At 32.8% G+C, this 27,409-nt stretch overlaps 2 pseudogenes; one reads left to right on the top strand and one right to left on the bottom strand.

The window, feature by feature from the left end:
* The first annotated feature begins 3,684 nt into the window (after positions 1–3,684).
* On the top strand, positions 3,685–14,169 carry LOC148208964 (uncharacterized; annotated as a pseudogene).
* A 5,192-nt stretch (positions 14,170–19,361) lies between these two features.
* Positions 19,362–25,151, bottom strand: LOC148208963 (uncharacterized; annotated as a pseudogene).
* Positions 25,152–27,409: the final 2,258 nt, after the last annotated feature.

Raw genomic sequence — 27,409 nt, 5'->3', positions numbered from 1 at the left:
TCAAATCAAATATTTAATTGGTAACTACTACTAGTTTAAAAATTTATTACTAAACAAATTTTAACCGATTTTCAAAGTTGATATTAAATTTTCAAATCCTCAATCAAACACATATTTGAAAATTCAAAAAACATGAAATACAACTCAGTTTTTTATTGAATCCTAAGGGTGAGCATAGAAGATCGAAAAATCAATCCGACAAACCAAAACCAACCATACCGACATCGGTCGGTCGGTTTGATAAAAACTTCGGTTGGAATCGGTTTTACATAAAGAAAAACCAAGTTATGGATTGTCGATTTGGTCGGAAAAGTGATTGCTGACCGACCGACCTATTCTTTTTCGTACTAAAAAAAAAGATGTAGTCTGCTCTGCTGCTACAGTCAAGGACTGCACCAGCTTTGAAACAATGACCGCTTGTTTTGAGGTACACTTTTTTTTTAATTATATTTTTTTTGTTTAGTTTTATATTATAATTTATCTTTCTTATTCCACTTACTCTCATTTTCTCTCTCTTCTCTCCCCTCAATTCGTTTATTCTCTTCATCTTTCTTCTCTACTTTTTTCTTTTTGTTTCTTCTCACTCCCATCTCTCCCCTCCATTCTTTTCTTTTCTTCTTCCCACTTCCCAGCAGTGCAGCCTACTCAACGACTATCATCTATTCGTGTTCTCACTCAACGACTGTTGCTTCCTTCTTCGTTTTGTAGACGCAACCCATGGCTCCCCCACCTTCGGTTTTTTTTTAAGTGTTTGTCAGTTTTTCGACCAAACCGATGGTCGGTCGTATGGGTGTTCAAAGAATCCAGTGACTAGAGCAACCCAAACAACCCAACCCAACGGTACCGTTGGGCTGGGTTGTTTTTTTTTTGTAAAACCAAAAATTTGGTTCGGTTATCGGGTTGAAGAGTTTTTTAATCGGTTCAACCCGAATCGAACCGAACCACCATTAACTAAAAAAATTACTTATATATATATATATATATATATATATATATATATATATATATAGTTTAGAGTTTTCCGCCGCCTCACCCACCTCCCCACCCCTTCATCCCCTCTCCACCTCCCATCCCCTTCGTCTCCCTCCCATGTCCCACCCTCCCATCTGGCCTCCCACCCCTCGTCTCCTTTCCCTCTGTCCCACCATCCCTCCATCCCACCCACTTCTTCTCCCTCGTCACTTTCCCAACCCTTAATCTCCCTTTTTCCCCCTCTTATCAATCACCTTTCCAATTCTTCGTCTCCCTCTCCTTCGGTCCGATTTATTTTCTCTGTTTTGTTGTTTATTTCTGTAATCACTCCTCTCCACAACTTCTCTTCTGCCTCCACACTGCCGCCTCTCTCTTTCCCTCCCCTTTGTCGTCCAACTCCCTTGTCTCTCGTCTCTCCCTGTCCCTCATCTCCCTCCCTTCGAAATTCCAACCCGATAACCCAACCCGGACGAATCCGAAAATATGAGGGTTGGGTTGGGTTACGAACTTCACTCGTGATTTGGGTTGGTTCAAAAAATCTCTATAACCCAAGCCGTGAACACCGATAGTCAGTCGGCCGGCAAAAAGATTGTCAAAAAAACTATCAGCCAAGGTCGGTTTTCGACAAACCAACCCCGACCGACTGATGCTCACCCCTATTGAATCCATCGCAAACCAAACGCACCTTTAAATTTCTACGTTGCTAGTTGTTAAATTAGTGAGTGAATTTGTACGAAGTTAGCAGAGGGTGGAAATTGCAAGACTTATATAAACATAAGTTCTAATGTGATAAATTTGAAAGTTTATTGCGAAAATTTATATAGGGTGCCATAAATAATATTTTACAAAAATATATTTTTGTAATTTTAACACAAACTTTATGTCATTAAAAATATTTCTTTTTAGTACAACAACCTATAAAACTGGCAATTTGAAGCCACGACCTTTTGATTAGGGATAAATACCTTAAACAATTGAACTATGCTACGGTTGGATGTCATACAAATATTTGAACTAAAAAACCATAAAAAAAATTTTGAATAAATAATATAGTGTAAAAACCTAGATCAATTTTAATGTATGTGATAAAGATAAGATATACCAAAAAAAAAAAAAGAAGAAATCTTTGTATTAATGATTAATTTACCAAAATATTATATATACTTAAAAGAAATTCATTTATCTAAAAAAAATATTTATAAAAATATAGAATTTTTATTACTTAATTTATTTTTTATTTAATACTTACTAAAAAAATATGTAATTTTCATTTAAAAATTATCCTAAGAAAATAGAGTAATTTTATATTACTAGTGAGTAACACGTGCGATGCACGTGAAATTTATCGTTTTTTAGTAAATAAAAAATGCATTCGCAAAAAAAATATCAAATGAATATATATTTTAATAGTAGAAAGTTTGAAATTTTACAAGAATAATATAATTAAAATCCAAATAATTATAAAGTACCATCAAGTTATAATTTATATCATATTTTAATTAGAGAAATATCTTCGGAGGGCTATTTTAGAAATTTATTTACATAAATGTCTAAATTTTTATAAAGTTACACTTTTAGATTTTTGCAGGTAGGATTTTAATTTAATTTCGAATTTACCCCTACTTATTGCATTTTCATTTATTAAGGGATTTTGATTTTTTGAAATATAAAATAGTTATTTCCATAAATTAATATCACAATTTCTTAATAAATGTGGGCCTCATATTAATTGTCAATTCAAATTCCTTAACTCTCTCCTCCAAATCCCTTAAAAAAGATTTACTTGCTTTATTTACGAATATTATTAATTAAAAAAATATTCAAATCTCATCATCCCCATTGTTTCCGATTTTCTTCTTCCTTCACTGCTACGGTGCAACGAACACTTTCTCTTCGATTTCTGCTATGGTACACGGTGCTACAATGATTCAAAATGGTAATCTAAATTTTCTGCACTCCTCTCACATTCGCACTTGTTAAAAACAAAAAAAAAACACAGTATGCTGTTTGCACGCTACTGCCAAGCAAAAACCTGAATTCAGTTTTTTCCACTGTCATTCACGCCATAAGCAATTACATGGTTTTATTATTTCTTATGATTACAGGTTAATATCATAGTTTTAACATTATTACTACACTTCCTATTGCTGCACTTCCTATTATTATCTTGTTTTCAATTACAGTTTAGCTATTCATATATATGGGTATAGATTATGTTCATGTTGTTTCGTTATTATAAGATAGGGATTAGTACATATATGAGTATATAATATACTTGTACTTTTGAAATCTACTATTAACATTATGTATAAATGTCTGTTAAGTAGTATATAATTTATATCCACGTAAGTAAAAGTACTTTTATAAATATCATGTAGGTTGAACTTCTATTACCGTGAGCATGTTTCATAGTGAGTTTTGAACGACAGAGATAATTACGTGGATTACAAAGTGTCAAAACTAATTATACATCAATAAATGTCATATGCCAATTTGATGAAAGATATAATGGAACAATTGGGATGAGTAGGTAGTTCAAGTTATCCTGATGTCTTTTCTTGCATTGGAACCACTCAGTTTATTAAGAAGGACATAAAAATATCATATGAGAAGGATGTGTATTGGTTATACAACATCATTTTTAATGGTGCCGTTCAATGTTGAAGTTTAGTCGTTGATTATAGAAATTGTCTTTCTAATGTATTAGATCGCATGCCTATTAATACTTCAAGTTCGATAGACAATGGTGTTCCATCAATTGGTCAATTTCATCACTCGATTGATGTTGCCAATATTTCGGGGAATTTCCACATTGAAGTGAATGACAAGTTTTGTGGAAAGAAAAATTTACAGGATGCTTTGCGGTCTATGGCTATAAAAGATAACTTTCAATTTAGGATTATCAAATCAAATCGTGATGTACTCATTGTCCGTTGCTTTATGGACAATTGCCAGTGGTATTTTCATACTTTCAAGTTTGGGGACCAAGGAAGTGAGATTTGGATAGTAAAGAAATTTGTACAAGAACATACATGTTCTCTTGAGATAGTTCTTAACGATCATAGGCAAGCAATTTTTTCTATTATCAAGGAGTTTATTAAGGATAGGATTAACATGTCCGACAGAGATTTGTTTAGTGTTAAAGATGTTATATCCCATGTGCGTAGAGAACTCAGTATTAGTATCAATTATAAAAAAGCATGGCATGCAAGAGAATCTGAAATTAAAGAAATTAGGGGATCTCCTGAAGAGTCTTACTCATTAGTTTGTATTTATGTAAAAACAAATGTATATTCAATAAAGTTTTATTCAATAAATTTGTTGTTGAATTCATAGCATTACATTGTCCAAAATCCAATAAACTAGACATCTAAGGTTATTATCATGTAACCAGGACAGTATATATATTAAGTATATATTTGATATATTTGGTATCTAATTGATATACCCCTAATATACGAGGTATATATTTGATATACCCCTGATATACAAGTGGATAATGTCTCGTGAATAACCCAAACGTTCTATAGTATATGGATAAGGCTGAGTACCTTATCCTGGCAACACTATGGATACGGCACACTCTGTAAATGTTCCAGACGACTCGATGCTGGTCGTTCGTGTGGAAATATATGAGTGGGGGTATCCTATACAATGAGTTTGTATAAAATCGGACTGCGAAATAGCCAATCTTTAGATGTAACGCCGTTGAGTAACAGATTGCTATTTCATAAGATGACCAGACAACTCATTCTCAATCCTAAGTGAGTTATGAACTTCTGCCCGTGACAGCTCGTCCTTTGATCTGTATGGGTAAGAGTGGCCCGAGTTACCGACTCAATATTCCTACCATTTTGGGGACGAGACCGAATGGGGAGCTGGGAACATAACTTCACAAGATGGAATTCACTCCTCCCGACTTTAGGGGCTCCACCCTCTCACTGGCCCGAGAGGGACTTCCGGTTATTGGTCGAACCATAACATGGTTGTTTATCAGAGGAGAAGTGGTATTTAAGGAGTAAGATGTAACTCAGGGTAAAACGGTAATTTGACCCAGCTTGAGTTACGAACACTCGTGAAGGATTGACTTGTCATTAATGGTTGTATACCCGTGGACATGAAAATATTCTGTAGTGAGAAGAGTACAGCTGCGAGTCTTTAGTGGAGTGACCCGTAGTTAATGAATGTTGATTAACTCGGTAAATGAGTTTAACCGATTAATTTCGTATCGTTTGAGCTTCTAATCTGTAGGTCAATTAGGTCCCCTTACTAGCTCATAACGGGTAAAACAAGGATCAAGTTTTTGGAAAATTTGAAATGTTCAAATTGCTCAAGGGATTATATGTATAATGATACATTATAATATATAGTTAATTCTAATTGAAACTATATATTATGAGAGAAATTATTTGAATGAGATTCAAATAAAATTAATATAAATATGATTCATATTAAAACTATAGGTTAAAAAATAATGTGCATAAGATGTACATTACGATTATAGGTTATACGAGAGAAATGCTATAGAATATGATTCTATCTATTGTAATAAATAATTAAGTGTTAATTATTTATTTGATTATATATATTAATTAATTATTAATTAGATTAATAATTAATAATTATTTATTAATTAATATGATTAATTAAATATATATATATATATATATATATATTAATTATTATTATTAATTAATAATATTAATATATAAATTAATATTTAACTCCCCTGCAAAATTTCAGAGGAATGGTCAGTTAAGCGACGTGTGGTCTCCCCACGTCACTGGTTTTGTTATTGGGTTTTGCAGTTTTGCAAAACAGAGCAGTGGATAACAAAAGTAGCTCCCATAATTTCTCTTGATACGAAAAAACTCTCTCTTCAATTTCTCTCTCACGTTCCAAACGAATTGCTCGCACAAGCGTATTCCAGGTACCTAGAGGATAGCACGAAAGGTCTTTTGGTGGTGTTCGTTGGTTAATCCATTGAAGAAACGTTCTCTAAAGGTAAAACAACTTTTCCCCTGTGTTTTCATTTTTGCACACCTTTGATTTTGTTTCTCAAAATTGACGAACAAAGTTCCGCTTCCGCTCCAAGATTCACATCCCATCAATAATGTTGTAGGTTTAGTTTGCGATTTTAAAGTAAAAAATCATGGAAGATTTCAGTACCTTTTTATGGCTTTGTCGTCTTCGATCGATGGCTGGGAATATTGTTGGCATGTTATTTTAGTTGATGAAACTTCAATGAAGAATAAGTACGATGACACTTTGTTATCAGCTTGCACTTTAGACGCAAATGATCAGATATTCCCTTTGGCATTTTGTGTTGTTGATTCTGAGAATGACGCTTCATGGGTTTGGTTTTTTGAATAGCTAAAACCATGTATAAGTGCTCATCAAGACCTTGTAATTGTCTCCGATCGGCACAAGAGTATAGTAAAATCAGCTGAGAAGGTTTTCACTACTGCTTGCCACTGCATATGCGCGTACCATCTCTTCAAGAATTTAAAGTTGAAGTACAAGGAGAAAGTTTCTGATAAATTATTCTTTTCATGTGCCAAAGCATATATAATGTTGAGGATTTTGAACATAACATGCACCTTTTAGATTCTATTGTACGAGGCATACGTGAGGAGTTGTTGGGCATATATTTCTCTAAATGGTCATGTGCTTATTCTCCTTTGTCAAGATACAATTTTATGACAACCAACATTTCAGAAAGTCTAAATACTGCCATGAAAGATGCAATGGAATTACCAATTACTTCCATGTTAGAAGTCGTGCGGATGATGTTGTATAGGTGGTTCTATGAGCGTAAAAACGATGCTGATTTTCAAATTACTAAATTCACGAAAAGTGTTGAAAGTAAGTTAAGAGAACAAGTTTCAACTGGTCGTACAATGCAAGTAAGTTTTCATAAGCATCATTACATTAAATTTATTAATACCCATGATTTATTAGTACATGTTTTCTGTTTAATTAATTTAGTAGATGTATATGTTTGGACTCTTAAATAATAAATAACTGATGTTTGTTATCTTTCAAATTTCTTTTAGGTTTATGCTGTCAATAACGATATTTATCAGGTAATTGCTAATCATAGACAGTTTAAGGTAATACTTCAGAAAAGAAGCTGTTCTTGTCGTAACTAGGATATTGTTAAAATATCTTGTTCACATGCATGCGCTGTAATGACTCACAAGCATTTACCTACAAAGGTTATGTCTGCTCCTACTATTCGAACAACTATTTACGTTCCACGTATAGTGGAAGTACACACCCATTAGGTCATTAGTCAAGTTGGAATATCCCAGAAAATGTGGAGATTATAAAGATATTGCCGCCCAATGTGAAACGTCTTGCTGGTAGATCAAAGAAGTTGAGGATTCCATCAGCATTGAAATTTAAAAAATGTGTTAAATGCAGTCGTTGTGGAAGATATGGTCACAACAGGAAGTCGTGCAAATTTTCCCTTATGCAATAGTTAGACATTGATTTATATGTTTTTTCTTGCTTATTGTATTTTTTGGACTTTAAACAATTTCATATTACTGTTTTTAAATTCAGTTCTATGCTATTTCTATTCCATGTCAAACTACAATTTATATATTATTACATTTTAATATACTGGTACTTAAGTTGACAACTACATGTTGATATATTCCTGTATAAACACTATAAGATATATCTCTGGACAACCATTGGAGATATTGATAGTCAAGTAATTTCATAATTTCATAAGTTAACAACTACATGTTGATATTTCCCTTTATAAACACTATAAGATATATACCTGTACAACCATTGGATAAATTGATAGTCAAGTAATTTCATAATTTCATAAGTTGACAAATACATATTGATATATTCCTGTATGAACACTATAAGATATATCCCGGTACAACCATTGGAGACATTAATAGTTAAGTAATTTCATAATTTCATAAGTTGATAACTAGATGTTGATATATCCCTATATGAACACTATAAGATATATCCCGGTACAACCATTGGAGATATTGATAGTTAAGTAATTTCATAATTTCATAAGTTGACAACTACATGTTGATATATCCCTATATGAACAGAATAAGATATATCCCTGTACAACCCTTGGAGATATTGATAGTCAAGTAATTTCATAATTTCATAAGTTTACAACTACATATAGATATATCCCTATATAAACACTATAAGAAATATTCCTGTACAACCATTGTATATATTGATATATCACTCAAGCGTGTCTAAATTTTATCAAATGATTACTAACTTAGTATTCTCCACAAAAGAAGCTTCAGTATATCAAATCTCTGAGTCATATTGAATACATCCAACCAAAAAGTACATAATAACTATCACAAAAATTTGAGTAATGAATTCCATTACATAAAGTCGATACTTAAAGTTGTGATAACAAGTTAGAAGGCATCACCACTCTACGTTTTGTTCGTCTCAATGGTTCAACTTCAAGATCTTTCTTTAATGTATTCATATCTCAATTACCCTCTTTCTTGTTCCTCTCAACTACACATTAATATAACTTTATGTTTCATACAAAATATAGTCTCACATATGTCAAATATCCTTGGGTGGCAGCAATAGAACCAGTGTTAAGATGTTACTTGGTACAACTATATTAATATGTTGATTATACATTATTTCAGTTGCTCACTCCCCACAGACATCGGCAACAATCTTGCTTAAGAATTTAGCTTTATCAAACTTCAATTTTAATAAGCATTTTGTGTATCAAAGAAACAGTTGACATTGTTGAGAATTCATTAGCAGTTTGATCCTAGACTTCAATAATTATATATTAGATGTAACTATCAAAAATCGTATGTCACATCTCACAGACAAAGCAAAATTTGGCTGAATAAACTATAGAACAAACAAAGCTCAAGCAATAAGGCTTATCAAAGTTAGTGGAATCAGATGACAAACAAGCACGAGAAGTTAAAGAATTTGTATACTAACATGACCTGGGTTAAATGACGCCACAACCCAACAGTCACTGACAAAGAATAAAGGTATATACCAGCATATAATTCTCAATATGATATAACTATATCCATATATATGGGTCAGGCTGGACAAAACATTATATTAGTTATCCTGAAATAATAAATCTAATACTTACAGCATGGATGTACATGTCTCCTTTCGAATTAATATCATTTTGGTCGATGTTCTCCTTGTCCTGCACGAATCAAATTATAACAAAGCAACATAGAGTATCGTTGAATGAGCCACTAATCAAGATTAGTACTATCAAAACAATACAAGCAAACCTTTTTTTGGCAAGCCTCTTCTATCCTATCAACCTCATTTAAAAATGTTGTGCATACGAACTCATCTTGTATTAAATCTTCTTCGGTTTCTTTAACTCCGAGTTCCTTGCAAAATGTAAAACGTAGTAAATAGCATTACACATGTCTTGCACAAATTATGAAAATTAAGCATAATTTACACATATACGATGCATTAATTTTAGATACTCACATTATTATGATCTCCATCATTATCACTCTTTGTTGTAACTGCACTTTCCTTTGATAAATCATCCTTTGGTTGATATTCTTCCAAATTTTCTCCATGTTTATCATTGCCCTCATTACCATCATTGTTACAATCCCTTCCACCCGCACTCCCATCACCATCCCCATCCTTTTTTCTGATAACATTTAATCTATCGTTAAACAGTCGTTTAACACTCTCAATCTCAGAAAAGAGTGTATTGATTTTGCAATTCATGTTATCGAGGCTACTTAACACCATTTCTTTAAACTCTTCAAAAAGTGGAGTTATATAGCTTTCATTCGATCGAAAACTCAATGAATTCCTATTCGATGGTTCACCTTCCTCCAAAACTCTTTTTTTACATGTAATCGGTGCATTCTCATCTTCTTCGAACATATTTTCAAACTCGAACTGCATTAAAATTAACATATCAGTAATATAGTCATCCAGGTTTTTTCTTGTTCCAGAATCCTTTATCCTTGCCTTGAATATTGGGTTTAGACATTACTTCGGTGATATTTAATCGTTTCAAAATGGCAGCAACATACCATTTTTTATGATTTCTTTTTATCAAAGAATCATATAAATAATGGATTCTCGCATGATACACTTTTGATCAAATTTGACGTTTGAATTTGAAACTTGCTCGAATTGGATCCTTTCGATTTCTATATCGAACATATACTTACGATGTTGTTTCAACTTATTAATTGGCACTAACCCTAGATCTCTGCCCTTGATAAATGAATCAATACTTTCTACCCGAGCTCCATCATGTACTATTTACATCAAAACCCTCAAAAAATGAGAGCTCGAATGGAACATAACAAACGATGTCGAGTCAAGAGCATCTTCGTTCTTATATAATAAAAAATGGTGGGTGTAAGAATCCACAGTAGATCATGTCCTTCAAGTCGCACGTTGCTTTCTACCACATCGTTTTAAACGAAGTTTTACCATAACCTCTAATTTCTTGGAACTGGTATGTAATTGATTCATTTATTGAATCATGTATAGTCATTGGTTTAATTAGTCCATAGTAATCTATACTCTTATGACATGGGTAGTTTTTGAAAAGTCTCAGGAACAATTCAATTTATTTAAACCCATATTTTATTGTATATATTGGATCAATAACAATTTTTTTGTATGAGTGCAATATGGATTTCGCTATATATAGATATTTTCTATATATATATAGAGAGAGATTTTTTGTTTATAGAAATTAAGAAATAATTAATTACGAATAATGAAGAACCTGCAATTTTAAATTTCTTCATAGAATGGATTCACCAGTTTCACACTTCTGCGAGTACCAAGGACTTATAAGAAATCATTAAAAGATTTAATTGATTGAAAATTTCCTACCTGAATATTATTTGAATAAACTTTTGTAATAAAAAAGAATTTATTATATTTTATTATCATAAATTAATGCATATTCGGATTAACCCATCAGTGATTTGAAACAAATAGATAGATAAAAAAAAATCTCTTGTTTTTTCGTGCAGTATTGGATAAAAAAAGACTGATGTCAGGGAAAATTCGGGTTGGTATTCTTTTTGATAAAATCAAAATCGAAAGATTAGGGAATTACCACATCTATCAGATAGAGTAACCTACTGTCCTTGAAAATAATTATAGATATTTTATTTGAAATAATGAAATATTTCAAGTAATAATTTTAAAAATTTAGGGACCAAAAATCTTTTTCACAAAAATATAAATAAAACGATAAAAATCCATATATATATATATATATATATATATATATATATATTGAAAATAAAACTAATCGCTATTGAAAATAAAGAAATAAATAATACCTCCCCATTCTCGAAAACTCTAATCGCTATATCCCGCCATTCTGGTTGTGATGTAGCCTCCCAGTTTACCATTAGTGGTATTTTAGTAGATATGTGCTTGACATATTTTGTTTCCACTGAAGAAAGCAATGGTATGCATTCGTATGCCTAAATAACCAATGCTCATGGTATTCTAGAGAGTCACATACCCGATGCATCAGGGTTTTCAATCGCTTTCTTTATAGAGTCAATTGTTGAGTTATAGCAAACACGCCCCCACGGGTAGTTCTCAAATTGTTCGGTGTCATCAAGAAGCTTGATATATTCCACCTCAATTCAGACTGCTTGTTGATTTCCCAACAAGAAATTTGACAACAAAAATAATTGTGTCATCTTAACCCTGTCCTTCTTCACCACATCCATTGAATTAAACAAGGTACTTATTGTTGCCCTCTTCACAGGAATTGTTGAAATATTTAGTCAAGAATCTCCCACTCAGTTTTTTGAAGTCTACAGAAAGTAGTTCCTCACATAAGTCCAGTAATAGCCTTAAATTCTTGTAATCCAAAACGAACCACTTTGCTCTCAAAGTTGAAATTAATTCCATCTCCTAGGCAAGGGCTGTATTTTCTCCTAATTATGTGGCTAACTAGTTGTAGTGGATATTTTTTGATCTTTACATCTAAAAGGCTTCCAAAACACGTATTTCTAGATTTTCTTAGATGTTTTTTTGAAAGTACGTCCTTAATATTCTCCAACACTTCTAATTTTGAGTATATTTGAAGTTTGGTTCTATTTAACCACTTATCCCTCGGAAGTAACAATAGAGCCTCCTGAACATGATATAAGCCTAAATGTAATTATGCACATGATATATTGAAAAATAACAATACAGTACATGGATATATAATACATACCCCATACACATCTGCCCGGTTTTGACCAATAAAACTGCCTTTATCATATTTCCCTTTTCTCCTCTTATCTTTACGTCTTGATTTTTTAACATTCTAATTCAATAAAGATTAAGATAATCAATTTAACTTAAAAATGTACTTCTACCAAAAGAAGAAAAAAATTACCATCATCACATTTTTGGTTGTCATATCATCTTGTTTCTTCTTCCCCTTAAATCCTGGCACACCATTCTTTAATTCTTTCAACCTTTCAATTATTGAGATATCATCATCCTGCATTATTCCAAATTCAAATTATACTACTAGTTAAAGAAATTATACTAATAATAAGGTTTTAATACCTCAGATTCCTCTCTCTCTTTCCTTTTCCCTCTTCGATTCACATTATTGAGTATTAATTCTTCTTCTGTTATTTTCTCAATATGAGGTTGATCGGCAGGCACCTGAAGATAACATATTAATATGCATATAATGGCGATTAATTCTGCTAAATATAAAGAATATATACATGATATTCCTCTATCTCTTTCCTTTTCTCTCTTTGATCCTCCACATTATCCACCATTACTTCTTCTGTTATTTCCTCAATAAGAGGTTGATCGGCACGTACCTGAATATAACATATTAATATCCATATAATCGTTATTAAATGTGCTAAATATAAAGAGTATCTATATGTATTACCGCAAAAGAAACAATTTGAGTTCCAACAACTTCATATTCATTTGGAAACTCAACTATAGGATCACATATAGTAACTTCCGTCTTAACTTTTTCATTTAGTTATGGTAAAATGATTATTGGCGAGTACTTCTTATAACGTGGCATATTACCGAACAAATCTTTGTAGAAGGTAGGCTTCAATGGCTGAGCATCCTTTTTTTGTGTGTCTTCCTCAGTGCTATCCTAAGAGCAACCCAATTTAAAACATACAATGTATTTATAACCTATATAGATCTTGAAAATAATATAATGAAATTATTGCTTACCTCTAAGCTAAGATTAATATATAAATGGTCTTTCTTCGACTTGTTGGAAGATTGGTTAAGTAACCTATTACTTCTTATTCTTTCCTTCTGTTTTGGTAGCCCTTTGCACTTGACCATATTAACGTAATTCAACTAATATATATTTACCTAAAACATGTAAAATAGTAAAGGCTCATTCTAGGGCAAACAATCCTAGCTGAAAGCCAATATGAAGTTCTATAAGACGTGATATAAAGTATAACATATTGAAGATACGATATATCCGATATAACATAGACTAAACTTTCTGAGATATAAAATTTATCCGTATGTATTGATGTAAATTAGTAAGATATATATCCAATAGATTTTTAACTTTAAATCGCCATCAATATATATCGAGATACATAAAACTTGAGATATAATATATACCCTTATCTAAACAATATATATCCTCACATATACGTTGTTCAGAACAAACGGATAAAGAAAAATATATTCGTATATACCAATGTAATACTGAAAGTCCTCTGTAAACTAGAGATATATTGTATATCCTAATACCTTTTCCATGGAAAGTGGTCTGTATGCTTGGGTTCTAATTTTTTGAATTGTTTCACTGGTATATATCGAGATACTTTAAACTAGAGATATATTATATTTCCTAATCAATATCAATATATTATATATACTCAAATATACACTATTATAAATGATAGAACCATATAGCAAGAGATAATGAGAACCAAAGAGTAAGAGATTCTGTCCAAAATTGAAACCTAAATTGAGCATAAACAATAAGAACTATATACCTCGATTCTGTGCAAAATTGAAACCTAAATATAGCATAAAATACAAAATAAGGGAAACTGATGAACTGGATTGCTCATGCGATGGAGGCCGGAGATGAAATTTGAACTTACCGTATAATGGAGTCGACGGAGCCGCCGGAGACGAAGGAAGAGCGATGATGTTGCCCTATGAAATGTGATGGAGGCCGCCGGTGAAATCTTCTGCAAAGAAAGGAGAAGCAACCGTCGGAGATAAGCTTCTGACATCGACGAGAAGCTTCAAGAGAGAAAGAACCTGTACGGTCGCAACGGTGAAAGGATATCGACGGAGATGAAGGAGGTTACGAAATTGTGGGGTTTTAGAAATTTCAGTTTTGGATATTTGAATTAGCCTAATTTTAGGGATTTGATATATTTTAATAATTACTTACCAATTTCATATTTTATTAATAATTTAATATTAAGATGGATATATTAGTAATTTTTATTATGGCTACCATCTATTTTGGGAATTATTTTAGACAAAAGTGTAAATTCAAGACCTTTCAATACTTTTATGCAATTATGACTCCTAAATAGACCATCTATGTACTAATCCTTTTTAATTATTTCGATTGTTGCCTGATAGATAATTGTGTCGATCTTTTGTGAATAATTTGATTTCCATATAAAATGGAAGAAATGTATTTAATAATAATTCAATAAGTTAAATTTGTTTTTTAAAAAACAGTATATAATAAATTGAACCTTAATTAAAGAAGAATCTCTTTCTAAACAACTTTTTTTTATGTCTAGAGGGACGACTTTGATCTTCATGTGATTTAATAAGAACTTTTGTTGTTGACATTAATACTCCTCTTGATAATGCAACATAAAGTTGTCCATGTGAAATTACATGTTGAGGAAGATATATTCCAACATTCAGAATTGTCTGTCCTTGTGCTTTGTTTATCGTCATGGCAAAACATAATCGTATAGGAAATTGATTCCTTTTGAATTTGAATAGATACCCTTCACATCATTACGTGGACTTAATGAAATTCATGGGATGAAGACTTGTTTCCCTACATGTTTTCCAATTGCTACTTCGGCACGTATAATATTTCTTCCAAATGATAGACATATCATTCTTGTTTCATTGCACAATCCATTTGATGGGTCTAAATTTTTCAATAACATAATAGAACAAAGTAAGTTTTGTGTGGAAGTATTCCATTTCCAGACTTATTTCTCCTAAAACAGAATAGATAAATTTTTAATTTAATAATTTCTTTTTATGTTAGTTATATTTTGTATTTATAAAACTTACCTTCATACATGTCTACTTTAAAATTGGATGGCCAAATTATTGATTTTTCATAAATTAACTCTTCTGATTTCGATCCTTCATTAGTTGCCAAATCATTCCTCATATATTAATTAGCTGTCGCAACGTCATCGTGATGCGGAGCGACTGAAATCATCCCCTGAAAGGTCTCTTTTGAGATAAGGGTTTGGAGTCGCCACCAATCATCTACAAGGTGTGATTGGTCACCTATTCAAAAAAACTTGGTCTACGAAAACAAAATTTTTGGTTTGAGAGTCGACTCAGCATAGGGAAGGTGTTAGCACCCTACGACATCCGTTTGAAAACGATATCACATTTTATCATAAATTATCTTATTATTTTATTTGGTCTAAGAAAAAAATATTTTTGTGTTTTGATTGATATGAATTAATAGGTATGAGTGGCACGAAGACCATTAGAAAAATTTTGACACCTCGAGAATACTGTTGAATTGGAAGGAATAAGTTCGGCAGCGGATCACGAAATCTTGGCGATCTTCTCTATCTAATGAATGGGAGTCCACTTTGAAATCGTTCTATTCAGCGGGCGTGGTTATTGGCAAGAACTTATTGAATCCATCGAAACGTGAATTCCCAACCATTTATGCATTGGAGAGACCGTTTCCTATTTTGGGGTAGTTGCTGAACCATACCACATAGTTCCAGCAACAACAAAAGCTGCAAAAAAGACAGCTTCCGTTTCATCGATTTTTTCCGGATCCTCCTTTTGAGCCTCCAAAGATAAAGGTACATGAACAGTCATTTGATCCCCATCAAAGTCTGCATTGAATCCCTTACAAACTAATGGATGTAAACAAATAGCATGAAGGTTCCAATTCTCGTCATTGAAGTTTTTGAAATAATTATTTGGCAAAAAAAATAATAAATAAATAAAAAGTAAATATTATTTTAAAGCAAATTAAGACTTGAACATGTGACATGAACATAGACACTCAAACCACTTACTAATGTGCCAACACTCAAGCCTTTTAGTTTTAAACCAATTAAAATATAAACATTTAATACAAAGTAAAAGAACAATCACTTGATCATAGTACAATTTATTTGTCAAAACTAACCACATCAGTTTAGAAATTCAAGTTAATTAATAAACAAATATAAACATACAATAAAGCATCTAAAAGTAGTTAAGATCAAGCAAATAGCAACCACCCCATATCAATTTAGGAAACAGATACTCAAAATATGATCAAACTACGTACAAAATAAAAAAAATATAAACATACAATAAAGAATCTAAAAGTAGTAAGATAAAGCAAATCGTAACCACTCTATATCAATTTAGGAAATAGATACTCAAATGATTATATACAAAACTAACATCAATTTAGAAATCTAAAATTAGTTAAGATAATGAAAAGAACAATAAGATTAATAAATAATTTTTTTTTTTTGTGATTTGAAGAATTGTTTCTCTTACAATTTTGAATAGGTCTTCTGTTCATCTCAAGAGACTGAAGATTTTAATATTTAATTTTTCTGTTTTAGTTGAAGTAGTGATGAAAACTGAATGACCATCTTTTGGGTTGAATGTTTTCAGAATTGGTTGGAATATATTTCCATTTAAATCAATAGGACTTGTTTTTAATTGACAAAAAAATATATAAACATAAAATAAGAAATCCAAAAGATCATGAAAACAACAATCAAGTGGGATAAATACAAATATTAAATACAATTTTATAGGAATAATTAAGAGAAAACAACAATCATTCAATGTCAGTTTATAAAAAAGAATACTCATAATATGATAACAGTACAATAATTCACAGAAATTTATAAAACATAACCCTCAGAATTCACATCAATTTTTATACTTTACTTCTTCATCGACTAAAATTAATTTTTGTATTCGCAAATTTTGGTTTTGACATGCTTCAATGTTTCCCTTACGAAGAACCAAAACTTTTAATTTCCACTATTTTTGGAAAGGTATGAGTTTTTTTATACATATATATAAAAGAAAAAATTTTCGTAGACATTTTGGGAGAGCGAAGATATGAGTTCTTTAACTTCCACCATTTCCTTTTATAAATGGTTTGTAAAAGAATAACAGTCATACTTTTTGATCAATCACACCGAACTGCTTCTCTAAACAAACACCTCATTCAAATAATAGTATCCCGTAGAAGAGGTACGTAGAAGAGTATATAATGTAGATGAAGGGTAAATTGGGTATATCTTAAAAAGTTGGGGGCAAAATGGGAAGCTAAAAATTCTCCTCTTTTTGGAAGGTATGAGTTCTTTGATAAAAGAAGAGATTTTCGTAGACATTTTGAGAGAAATAAGATATGAGTTCTTTAATTTCCACTCTTTCCTTTTATAAATGGTTTGTAAAAGAAGAACAATCATACATTTTGATCAATCACACCAAACTGCTTCTCTAACACACTGCTTCTCTAAACAGACACCTCATTCAAATAATAACATCCTGATGAAGGCTAAATTGGGTATATCTTAAAAAGTTAGGGGCAAAATGGGGAGGTAAAGATTCTCCTCCATAGCCCCTTTTAGATATAGTATAGATATAGACTAGTTACATTCACAGGTTTTTGGGCTAGTAGCCTTTTCCATAGGCCCACTATAAAATATGTCCTCACCCTCAAAACTTATGGTTTCTAAACATTTTCTGACATCACCCTCAATGCCAAATTACTCATTTGCCCCTCCAATACTACCCACTATACAAAATATTCAAATATTTTTCCGTCGCGTTTTTTCATTTGAAAATCTTTTTCCTATTCTCTCTCTTCCATCATCTTCTCTCTCTGTGTGTCTCATATCCCCCCATTTTATCGAAGTACCATCATCTTCTCCCTTGCTGGGTTTCTAGATGTACGTTTGATTCGTCGTCCCTTTTTTAATTTTCATGGTATTAGCCCGATTTACAAGTGTTCGATTGTCGGTATTTGTAATAAATACTCTTGTTTACTTTACTTTCAATAATCATTTTTGGAGTTCTCGTGTGTTATATCTCAATAAATTATGTTATGGGTCCGGTTTGAGATTAAGTTCTTCACTGCTGTTCAATACTTCCACTCACTTGTATTTTGAGCATTTTATCGCGAAGGAAGATGATGAGGTCTTAGGGTTCAGCGTGAGCAGACACGTACTTAGAGAGAAAGCTTACAGAGAAGAGACGATAAGCGAGTACGAGTACGAGAGCCGGAAGAAGCGAAGGCAGATAGAGCGAGGGCAACTAGAGCGAGGGAGAGAGCCAGTGCGAGAGCGAGAGCTAGAGAGAACGAGATTGAGAATTAGAGGTGTACTTTTTTACATCTATATTTTTAGTGAGAAAATGTTGTACATATACACTCCACACTAATCCCCTTTCCCTTCGTTCTTTATTGTTTTTAGCCTTATTATAAATTAGAAAAGAGAAGTAATGAAAGTAGATTCAACTGGAGTCAACACAGGACTCCGATTGAATTAATTAAAAAGTTAGAAAGGAATGGAAATGTAATTTGATGGCTAGGGCAACAATATGAATGTGGAGATAGTAGATTTGACAAAATACATAAAATATAACAATATTGTGGTTGGAAAAAGAAACATATTGCTATGGCGACAATTCCCCCAAAGCGTGCAAACGAGCCTCCAATGCTGCTGCTCTATCTTGGTGTTGTTTGTTCTCTTCCTTCAACCTGTCTGCCCATGCACGTGACTTGCTCGCCATCCTTTCAAATGTATGATGTATGTTCTAGGTCGATGTACATATTCCTTGTCTTTCAATGACTTCTCTTCTCCTCCTGCAACTCAACCCACGTTTGATCTCAATGTGGACTTCCCCCTTCTGGATACGCTATGGGTACTCTCAGTGGCGGATCTAGAAATTTTGTTCGGGGGGCTTTATATTAATTTAACAAGTAATTCTTTGAAGTAAAAAAAAAAGTAATTCAAAAAATCATAAATGAAATGAACTATAATTTAATACATCACAAGTGTCCTCTACGAGTTTTCATATTATGAAATCGTTGCATAATAACTTCATTATCTATCTTATCAAATAAATCTTTCTCAATGTATGTGATAAGATTATCATTCATCCACTGATCTTTCATCTGATTAAGCAACTGAGTCTTTTCAATAATCATAGCAGAAAATGTTCTTTCCATGATAGCTGTTGCAACTGGTAAGACTAATACCAATGTGAGCAACTGATAAACTAATGGATAGACTTTATCTTTAGCTGTCATCACCATGTTTAGTGCAAGATCATTAATATTTGTTAGATCAACAAAAATAGTATCTGAACGCATATCAATGATGTAATTTTGAAGCTGGTCCTCAAGAATAACAAGATCAGTAGTTGAAAAATCTCTAGGATAAAAATGGGCGAGATGAATAAGTTTTTGTCTTTCAAAAGCAGCAAATGAGTTTCTCGGATTCATGCATGTTACACAAAGAAGTAGATCTGTCTTGTTTCGGTAAAATGATTGTTCAGCTCTTGAAGTTGCATATCAATGACCGTGTAAAAAGCCTCGAAAATGTAATGGTGCATATTTGTAATTCGTTGAGATTTTCTTCTTTTCCTCACTCGAATCGAAAACATAACATCCATCTCAAGCATTTCAATATCATGCTTATCCCAAAAATTAGAAACTTGATCTAGCATTGAATCGCAACATGATTCTCTCATTGTTTGTAATATTTCTTTACAAATCCTGACCAAATTCATTGAATTCACGATATTTTGATATTTTCTCTGCAATGCTTAAGACAATTTATTTGTGATTCCCGATATACCTTTCATAAGATGCACATGAAAAATGAAATCAAATGTGTTAAATCAAATTTATTAGAACCTTTGCTTCATATTTTTGTTCAGAAGTTGGCTCATCCTTTACAATTGTCTCGAGTATTTCACCAATTGATGAAAACATTGCAATAAAGCTTACTAGAGTATTGTAATGTTAGCCCCATCGTGTATCTCCTGGTTGTTTAATCATTGTTTCTTGATTTAGTCCTCGCTCACTTTTATCTCACCATTATCTAAAGCTTCAAGAGTTATAACATTATATTTTCTCTTAAAATATCTCGACGTTTTGCTGATGCATGCCCCAATAACATTTACCATATTTGCAACTAACAAAAGAAGACCACTGATCTCTACATGATTTTTTCCAACATCTACCAAAGCTAATTGGAGTTGATGAGAAAAACAATGAATGTAAAATGTGATGGGATGTGAACCCCGGAGCGGAAGCGGATCTTTGTTCATCAATTTTTTAGAAAACAAAATCAAACATCTAATAACGAAAATACAGGGGAAATAACTTTTCTTTTACCTTTGAAAAACTCTTCTTCAATGATTTAATCTCCCGAACAACACCAAATGGTCTTCCGTGCTATCCTCTAGGTACCGAGATCGAGCTTGTGGGAACAATTCGTTTGGAATGAGATGGAGTGATCAAAGTGAGAGCTTGAGTGAGATGCTGGGAATACCTTTTCTGTGTTGCAGAACCAACTGCAAAGAGCGAGAAAAGAATATGATATGGGGTAACTCTCCACGTCATAAGTAACTTCCCTTGTATTTTTGTAGGGGAGTGTTTTATTATTAATATAATAATATTATTAATTAATAATAATCAATATATATATATAAACTATATAAATAATTAACACTTAATTATTTATTATCAAAATAGAATCATATTCTAAAGCATTTCTCTCATATAAACTATAGTTGTAATGTATATCTTATATATATTATTTTTAACTTATAGTTTTAATATGAATCATATTCATATTAACTTTATTTGAATCTCATTCAAATAATTTCTCTCATAATATATAGTTTCAATTAGAATTAACTATATATTATAATGTATCAATATACATATAATCCTTTGAGTAATTTTGAACAGTTCAAAATTTTCCAAAAACTTGATCCTCGTTTTACCCGTTATGAGCTAGCAAGTGGACCTAATGGACCTACAGATCAGAAGCTCCAACGATACGAGATTAATCGGTCAAACTCATTGACCGAGTTAATTAACATTCGTTAACTATGGGTCATTCCACTAAAGACCCGCAGCTGCACTCTACTCACTGCAGAATGTTTTCGTGTCCACGGATATACGACCATTAATGACAAGTCAATCCTTCACGAGTGTTCGAAACCACAGTTTGGTCAAATTACCGTTTTACCCTATGTTACATCTTGCTCCTTAAATACCACTGCTCCTCTAATGAACAACTCGATTATGGTACGACCAATAACCGGAAGTCCCTCTCGGCCCAATAAGAGGGTGGAGCCCCTTGTTCAAGTCCCGGAGTCAGCATTTAAAAGAACACTCATCTACTCCCCTAAAGTCGGGGAGAAGTGAATTCCATCTTGTGAAGTTATGTTCCCAGCTCTCCACTTGGTCTCGTCCCCAAAATGGTAGGAATATTGAGTCGGTAACTAGGGCCACTCTTACCCATACAGATCAAAGGACGAGCTCTCACGGGCAGAAGTCCATAACTCACTTAGGATTGAGAATGAGTTGTCTGGTCATCTTATGAAATAGCAATCTGTTAGTCAATGGCGTTACATTTTCGCAGTCCGGTCTTATACAAACTCATTGTATAGGATACCCCCACTCGCATATTTCCACACGAACGACCTGCATCGAGTCGTCTGTAACATTTACAGAGTGTGCCGTATCAATAGTGTTGTCAGAATAAGGTACTCAGCCTTATCCATATACTATAGAACGTTTAGGTTATTCACGGGATATTATCCACTCGTATATCAGGGGTATATCAAATATATACCTAGTATATCAAATATATACCCAGTATATATACTGTCCCGGTTACATAAAAATAACCTTGGATGTTTAGTTTATTGAATTTTGGACAATGCAATGCTATGAATTCAACAACAAATTTATTGAATAAAACTTTATTGAATATATATTTGTTTCTACATAAATACAAACTACGAGCTTAGGGCAACACACCCAACAAAATGCACATTAATTTTTTTCTCAAAATTAATGCTTTCAATCCATTAAATTCACCTTGCAGATTGCTTGCTCCATTATATCTTTGTCCTCACAAACTAGCAATGCTTAACCCATGTTTAGAAAAGAATCCTTCAATAGCTTCCTTAAACGACATAGAATTTGTAGTAGTAACATGTACAATACCAGCAAACCGTTCAATCACATGTCCTTTGTCTACATATCTCAAGCAATTGACATTTGCTCTTTCGAAGATATATTCTTTGACTCATCAATCAAAATTGAAAAGAACTTATCAGTAATATCTCTTATGGTTGCATCAACAATTTCTACTGCAATACAATTCCCAACATCTTTTTGTATTTCTGGAGCAATTAGTTTCAAATTTGCAGGAGCATTTCTCAAAGCAACATCTTCAATATCTTTATTGTGGTTGCATAGCCACCGTAGGAGTTCAAGAAAATTCCTTTGATTTTTTGAATCTTAATTTTCATCATGCCCACGAAATGGAAGCCCTTGTTGTAACATAAAGTGAGCACAATCAATTGATGCACCTAATCGAGTTCGATAATCAATTCTTGCTCGGTCAGACATCTTACTAAAAAAATGTTTCGATGTGTTGTTTTTGCTTCAAAAGAGCTTCACATTTACACCAGGCTTGGTTATGCGCACTATTTGGTCCTTCAACATGAGTTTGTAATTTCTCTTTTTTCTTCCAATTTGAAAATCCTTCCCCAACAAAATGGTCACCTCCTGATTGTTCTCCAACTTCTGGCTTGAATAAATAGTGGCTTGAATAAATAGCAACATAAACAAAAGACAGCATCTTTCGAAATACTATATTCCAACCAGTTAGAATATTCAGTAAACCAGACTGGATTAAACCGTTTTGATTGTGACCCAAATTTATTCAATGGAAAAGTGTGATTTTGAGGCTGGCAAGGTTTTTTTTTTTGTCAAATATGCTCTACGAACTTGGTCCTGAATATTACAATTGTAATCAAGTATTCTAGTTCTTAAACCAGGATCTACCGATAATTCTTCTAAATTTACTTCTGTAAAATTTCTATCATAACTACTAATACTTTTCTTCAATGGAGATGATGACCCAGTAGATTTTCTTTTATGTATATCTAAATTTAGATTTCTAATTAAATATACAAGAACATTAATAAAAATAAAATAAAAAGCAAAAACATAAAATAATAATGATAATAATTATATGTTTAAAGGCAGTTAAAAGTTGAAACATGATAATCTTATATTCTAACCCCAATTTTTACCAACTATTAAATTTAAAATAACCTCAAATCCATATCATATATGATGTAAAGTTAAGAAAATGTACCTTAGACAATTAATTTCCAAATAGTTAGCTTCCTTTAAGTTTGGCGACTGCAAAATAAAAATTAAAAAATAATATCAATAAAAACAATAGAATCTCGAAACTGATGATTTGAAGAAGAAATAAGATGGATCAATACAATAATAAATAGAAAACATATTACATATGTGTAACTACAACGTATAAATTGAAAGAAGAAAGGTTGACCTTGAAATTGCCAACAACAATTGGTTTAAAAAGACGACAATGATGTATCAATTAAAAGAATGTCTTGTAGGTTCAAAAGAATAGATGATGAATACACCATCTAAAATTAGGGTTTAACTATTCTAGTAATATATATATATATATATATATATATATATATATATATATATATATTGGTTTAAATATTCTACTAATTTATAGATATTTTTGCGTTTTTTAAAATTTGTCATATTTGTTTGGAAAATCATGTGTGTTTTCCAATTCTTTTAGTTTTTTAATCTGATTTGCAGATAAATTTGGTAATAAATACATAATTTTCGCCAAAATCTGGTAACAAATATATAAAAAAAAAGAAAAGAAAAAGGATGAAGCTCGATTTGAACACTAGACACATTAGAGCCATTAGAGGGGCTTGGGATCACAGAGACCACTATGACAATAAATTTTTTGATATTTATTAGTTGATCTGTATATATTAATGATATATTATATGAACTTCACCCCCGGGCCCTTAATAAATCCTCCTCTGGGTATTCTCACTCCACTCGTATCCTAAGATATTTTGTACATGTACTTTCGACAAACAGTAGAATATGAAGGAAGATATATATTACAAATGATAAAATCGGTGATATATATAAGACGAAGCGTCACTCAATATTCGTTGAAGTTGGTTGGTGAGCATTAATTCGGCGTGATTATGTGGGACGTTTTCGAAGTGTATTTATTTGGTTATGTGCTAAAGTAATCGTGGGGTCGTGGATGGGGAAGAGCGAGAAGGCAAGAGCGAGAGCGTGAGCGTGAGCTACAACGAGGGCGAGATAGATCGAGAGCCAAGGCATGCCTCCCATTGTTGTTATTTCTTTTGGTTTGTTAAAGAATGATTTGTTTCATTATATTTCTACGAGTGTGTTTGAATGTTCAGTGAACGCAATAATGATTTTTGGATTTGAAATCCAAAAGTCAACATGTATGAAAGAAAGTTGTACTTTACTACACAAGAAAAATACATATAAAGTTAATGAAATCTAGGTGACAGTGCCCCCATTTCCCTCAAACGTGACTGAAATGCTTTAACTCTATCCTGTAGTTCCCGCTTCTCTTCCTCGCACCGTCTGCTCGTTCCCTAATTTCCTCTACAAGATTTTCCAAATACTTAATCCGACCATCTTTCATTCGCAAGTGAGACTGTGCTGAGTATAACAATTGCCTGTTCTTGCGATGTTGTTTTCTATCATCTTCCAACTTAGCCCTAGTTGTATCTTTGTATGAGCTTTCCCCTTGTGATTTTGACATTCTATTTGCATAAGTAACCTCGTAAGACATTGATAGTGTAATGCGCAGAAGAATCCAATGAGTGGAGTATAGAAGAGAGTTGATAGGCGTATAAGTAATATAGGGTTGAAAAAGACATGAAAATTAGATTCCTTGATTGTTGTTAGATGAACATTAACTGTTACATTTATTGAATGCATGAGGAAGGCAAACAGACACATAGAGCATGCATACATTCATTGGGAAGGCAAACAGACACATAAAGCGAGTGCATCGAGGAAGATAGACGAGCGAGAGCGAAAATATGAGCGAGAACGTGAGCGAAAACATGAATGAGAATGAGAACAACAACGAGAAAACCTATGTGTTGAAATGGAGCAGAATATAATGAATTATTCAAAATAAACTTTCTTCATTTCAATAAAGCCTGTGTAGTACATTAATTCATTTAGAGTGATCCAACACGAACACGCGTGACTGCAACTCCGTTACTCTCTCTTCCAGACGTAGTCTGACGCCGCGCTCTTCGTTAAGCAACCTTTCCAGTAAATCTCTCGTCCTCTCCATCCCCTTTAATATGTTTTTCATGTTTTTGAGATCGTGCTACATTACACGAAGCTCTCCCTTCAGCTCTTATATTTCCTGACGTGCCCGTTGAAGTGCAACTTGTGTAGAGTCAAGAAGTTGATTTTCTCCAACCGAAGAAGATGTATGGTTATTCTTGGCACTTGTTGCCTCGTTAGACGACCTTCCCGACATATTGTATGATGCTGGACGATTATTATTAAATGGGTTGTTGTTTATATTGTGATGCCAGAACATTATAAAGGAAGTGGCGTAGATGGGTGTGACGGTTGGGTTCTGCACGTGCATTGGGAATCTGAGAAGTCGTGATTTTGTTGGAAATACGACATGGATGAGTAATGACGACCGCATTAGAGACCGAGATCGAGAGCGAAAGGGAGGACGATTATTATCATTATTTATTTTTTTCATTGCTTTTTTTTTGGCTCATTTTATTACTTAGGTGTTTAACTAGTTTATGTCTATAGTTAAGTATCTATATTGCAAGATACGACTTTTACGGAAGTAATAGTTCATTGCATGCCAGCGCTGATATGATGACAAAAATATATGAAGATGATTACATATTACAAATTTTCCAAAAATATATGGTTGGAGACATGATGAATTAGTCGCTTCCAACTATTTGCCTCTAACAGCGAATTGGATTTCCAACAACATGCAGCGATCTAGTAGCTTCATATGTCGTTCCTGCAGATCGTCGAGATGGACCTTGAGCTCATCCGACATAATCTGTAAGTAGGTATTAGTGCAGTCCAACCTGATACTTCGGTCGATGTATTCATTGAGTTCACCAAGCATTCAAGAAAGTCTTGATTTGATGGACGACAACTCAGTTAGAATTTCCTCTTTGAAACTGCATGCATTGGTCGTTGGGGCGTAAAATTTGTTCGCCATTCTATTATTCCAATAAATTTCGTGTGTTCAGCCTTGCATACTGTATTGGTGTATATATACATAAAGGAGGTCCCATTTATTACGTACATGGATAGGTAGGTATGGCTTAATGGGACGATGAGACTCAAAACTACTTCAATAAACCCAATTAAATGGCGCAATTAAACGATCGAAACTATCAAGTCACTTGTCTCGTCAATTGGATGAGAACGAGAGCGATACCTAGAGTGAGACTGAGAATGATAAGGTGAGTGCGAGTAAGTGAGAATGCAACTGACAACTTGACCGTGAACGAGAACGAGAGCAAGAGATATTGCAGTACCATATATAAATGTATTCCTGTATTACATCAGAATTGCATGGAAATAATAAATGCACATGGAGACATCAATGACTTATACAGTTGGGTTTCCATAGCCCAGATTTTGGTCTTCTTGAGTGGAACTTACGCCAGTTACGGTATTATCCCCTGGCTTTTCATCACATGTCTGGGTTGTTATTGGGTTGGAATATGTTATTCTGTTGTGACCCGTGTTCCCACACCGACTGCACTTGTTTATACAAATTCGCTAGCCAGCTGATTGATGGGACGTTAATACCGCAGTGGAATTGGAGACCTTATTCTTGAATTTTTTACGAACAAAAACCACAAATGCAAAAATGAAAAAAAAAACAGCGAAAAGAACAACTCACTTTTGAAGAACTTTTCTTCAAGAAATCACAAACGAACACCACCACCAAATCTTCTAGACTATTCTCTGGGTACGGAGGACTGCTTGTGGAAGCACCGGTATATGAAATCATAGGGAATTCTTTCGAACTTGTTT

Source organism: Momordica charantia, assembly GCF_013281855.1.
Source record: "Momordica charantia cultivar OHB3-1 chromosome 9 unlocalized genomic scaffold, Mcharantia_2.0 BLBB01000009.1, whole genome shotgun sequence".
In the NCBI taxonomy this organism is placed as follows: Eukaryota; Viridiplantae; Streptophyta; class Magnoliopsida; order Cucurbitales; family Cucurbitaceae; genus Momordica; species Momordica charantia.
The sequence above is the reverse complement of the archived record's forward strand: the minus strand, read 5'-3'. Positions and strand labels throughout refer to the sequence as shown.